At 44.9% G+C, this 4,220-nt stretch overlaps 1 pseudogene; it reads left to right on the top strand.

Annotated features, from left to right (window-relative positions):
* Positions 1 to 1,579: 1,579 nt before the first annotated feature.
* Positions 1,580 to 2,350, top strand: LOC139785273 (uncharacterized; annotated as a pseudogene).
* Positions 2,351 to 4,220: the final 1,870 nt, after the last annotated feature.

Below are 4,220 nucleotides of genomic sequence, written 5' to 3'. Positions count from 1 at the left end.
TGGGAAGCGGACGATATCTTAGTGTCAGTTTTCGTTCGTGGGATCTGTACGAGTACCCCCTGCTGCAGAGCACGACCAAGCATTCGTGGGCCGTCAAGACTGCGACTCAGTTAGAGAAACCGCGATACGTTATCTTTGCGCTGCAGACCGGGTCGCAAAAATATCATGTGGCTCAAATATTGGCTATTTCAATCACTGTAACTTGACCAATATCAAGTTTATCTAAACTCTGAATCTTACATACGATGACTTAAATCTAGATTTTGAAAAAAATCGATACGCACTTCTTTATGATATGTATGCGCGTTTTGTTAAAGCTTATTACGGATACGATCGCTCGATACGTTTCTCAATTTGACTACATTCCTGACGCTTGGACCTTTCGTCATCATCGATTGCTCCCGACAAAACGAGTCCGTCAAAAGCGCCACCGTGGATGTGCGAATAGAATTCGACTGTAAAGAGAACGTGCCTGCAAATACTACTACGCCTATTGTCTTATCTTGCATGACCGCGTAATCGAATACTGTCCGTTGTCAAACGTAGTGCGCAAACTCACGTAAATTGTAATGTCGGTAAAAATTTCGATATAAGAGAGACAGATGTATCGCGATGTGATACAGTACGGATCGTTCCTTCGTTGCATCATGATCGCGCCAACGTTCGTCGATCTGCAAGGATTCATCGTCGGGATGAAATTTGTCGTAAAGGAGGTAGCGGTGCTGAGAAACGGGGCCGTTCTGGCGCATCACATCTTTACATGCCCCATGCCGTGGAGTCTCCTTACAAAATTCGACAAGTCATGTGCTTTTGGTTGATTCGCAATCACCATGGATTACGATGGAAGACGGAAACGTGCCGTACAGCATGGTGAAAACGTTAAATTACATCGGCCGTGCTCGTGAGCAAGAGGATGACGATGACGAGATGCCAACTCTCGTGTACGTCAAGGGATGCCAAAAACGAGAATGGCTGGTGGATCTGCTCGAGAATTACGCGAGAAAAAACTTAACCATCGAGACTTTGGATGCGGATTACGAAGATGTCGAATCTTTAAATAATCTAGATGTTACTATACTGTGCGATGTGGAAAACATGTTAAGAATTGCGCATTGCAAAATGTATTAAAAATATTTAACTGGTGGTCGCGACGCCAGAGAGATGTAATTTTTTTTAAATAAAAAAATATAAATTTTACAATGTTTAATTTCCTTTCCCCTTTAGTCGATAGTGTAAAAATTAAAGAATAAATAGGTATACGTGACGAATTCTAACTCGAGAGCTTCGAGGGGGGGTATCAGTTTTAGACGAACATGTCTGAACATGTTTCGCGGTTGATGTCATGCGGAGGGGGGATGGGGAAATATACGTCTTAATACAGAAAAAAATCCTACCTTAGTCCCCTCTCCTAAATTTCAGAGCTCTGATTGCGCGTTACAAAACATTAATCCCCCCCCTTTCATTATAGTTTTGGAAGAGTTATAGTGGGTGCTGTCGCGTATACTCGATTAATTTTATACGACTAGTCTCGTATCGGCTGCTTGTGCGAACGGTCCGCTTCTCATAACCGAGAGAAAAGATGTATTCCGTTGAAGAAAGCAACTGCGGCAACAGTGGCAGTAGACGTATGAATTATTACGTACCGATTCCCGATGTTGAAACTCCAACGTGTGAAAACAAGTAAGTTTTGTTTAATTTATAGAGCTATATATTTTTATATCTTTTTGCAAATTGTATTATTTTGAAAGTAATCGTATTATTTTTTCTACAGCATTTCGTTGGAGCGTTGCGCGGTTCGTATACTAGGCAGACGATACGCATTGACATCAACAGCTTACAAATATCTGGATATTGGAATCAGCGTGGGACCTGTGTCCTTTGTGGAACTACTTCTCGGTGATAATCGAGGAAATCAGATGGTGTTGGCTCATACGACGTGGACAGCGCTAATTGAAAGACGTGCGGATATCGAACGATCCTGCAGTCAACCGCATCTTCATCAATGTCGATTCGAGATCTGGTTATAGAACTCGTAAAAATACGCGATGCGAATGTTGTTAAACTTACGTTACATAATAATTCCATGTATATGAAATCATCGACCGTACTTTTCTTATTCGAACTCGAGCACTGCGTCGAACATGAATATTTCAAGCTGTATCAAAATACAAATAAAATAAATGTGAAATTTAATCAATTTGTAACCATTTTACGAAGAAATTGTATAACCGATAAATGTGATGCAGCTAGAATCTTGCGCGACGTTTTTTATAAAAATTCGATTATTGATTGCGAATTATTAGCTTATGCTTTAGACAATATTGTATACAATGCGACACATGAGAAATAAATTAATGTTTATATAATAAAAAGTTTATTATCTTTATTTCTCCCAATTATTTATTATAAAAGAAAGAAACGCGAAGTGGAATGAGAGCGAGAGAGAAAAAGAACGCGAACGAAGATATGCGAATAAGAGAGAACGCGAACGAGAAGACGCGCGCGAAGGAGAGATAACGCGAACGGATGATGGAAGCGAGAGAGAGAGACTGCGAGCGAGAGAGAGAACGCGAACAAGAAGACGGGCTTGATTTTATTACTTTCAGCCTTTTTCGAGAGAAAAAGGACATCGGCGTTATGCTAGTCGCAGGTCATAAATTATAGCCGCCTGTCACAGGCGCTCGCTCGCATCTGAAGTGTGAAATGATCTGTTTATAAATACTATTGGCCGAACATCGACGCGAGATGACATTGGTTTATTGAACATGTCCCGACGCGCTCGCCGAAACCCTGATCCCCCCCTTTCCTAGGACCCCTCGCCCTCGAGTTCTACCCCCCCCCGCTCCGTTCCCCCTCGGAGCGCACGCCGAAACCTGATCCCTCCCCCCTTTTTAGGACTCCCTCGCCCTCGAGTCCGCCCCCCGCCCCGCTCCCCCTCGGAGCACCCGATAGAAGTCTCAATATCTTCCTACTTTCCGCCCCGTCCGAAACGCGTCGTTCCTACACAGTGAGCCAGCACGGCTCGCGATTGAATATAACTCGCAAAACCCCGTACGCGTCAATAGACATACCGATAGCGAAGCATTGGACCGCGTGCGACGGAATTTAGACTCGCAATTTACTGACGATAGCACGCCGGTGCTGGAACTGCACCCGAACGTCATTGTAGAGCGAGAATTTTCGTTCGATGAATTAGACGCAAGTTTAGCGCGGGAAAATAACAATAATAATTGCATTAACGGCGACGCGCGACGGTAGACTGACCCCGACACAAACAGACGCACACTCTGACGTCGCAAATAGTACGAATAGCAGAATCTCTCATCGAGGAGAATTCTCCCTAACCTCTTACGACAGCGACGTATTCGATCCGACAGAAGAGGATTATACCCCCCGGGCCAACAAAATGAGCAGCAACGAGCCGCCCCGGCCATTGCACCACGCGAAGATATAACACCCGAGCCGGTCAACGCGGAAATAGAGCGACTCAGACCCTCGGTAAACGGGCGACCATCCGAAATTGACCACCGCCGAGCCCCTGAGCCGGCGCGAGCAGGTCCAGGAGCACAGGACTTCGTGCTCAACGACATGTGCTCCTGAACATGATGCGCGACATGCAGGATCGCATGAACCGTACAGAGGCCGCGGAATTCGATCGTTCTGTCGAACTTCTTCGCGCAATGCGCGATATGCAGGACCGCGTAAGCAGGCTAGAAGCCGCAAATTACAATCGCCCCGACGAAATAGGTCGCCGCGTACGCAGCCAAGGTCCTCTCGACATAACTTACGGACGAACGTTGGAAGACGTCAGAAACCAACACGATCCCGTAAATACGTACATTAATTAAAGGAAGCTTGCGCTATGATTCCGGAAATCGACGAACTTCGCGTAGTCAAGTACAAAATTCTTAAACGCAAGCACCTATGCGATAAACGAATTAACCCCGCAGAGGAAAAATCATTATTAAAAGCAATACTTGCACAAAATTACGGGAAAGGCAATGTACGATTTCCAAACGCGAGACATACACTCTTTCACTCAATTGAAGCAAGGAAATAGAATGTGCATTTAGCAAAGCGAAGCACCTCGCACATTCAGAGAGAATTTAATATGCTCCGGCAAAAGCCAGGCGACAGCGCGAAAGAATACGGACTCCGTGTAGACAAATTATCAATGGAGCTATATCAATCAATGATCGAAGGCCGTGAACAGTCTTCAG

The sequence above is a fragment of the Temnothorax nylanderi genome, unplaced genomic scaffold (assembly GCF_030848795.1).
Source record: "Temnothorax nylanderi isolate EJ_2023f unplaced genomic scaffold, tnyl_v1.0 TNYL_tig0768_pilon, whole genome shotgun sequence".
NCBI classification, from domain to species: Eukaryota; Metazoa; Arthropoda; class Insecta; order Hymenoptera; family Formicidae; genus Temnothorax; species Temnothorax nylanderi.
This window is presented reverse-complemented; position numbering and strand designations above follow the sequence as displayed.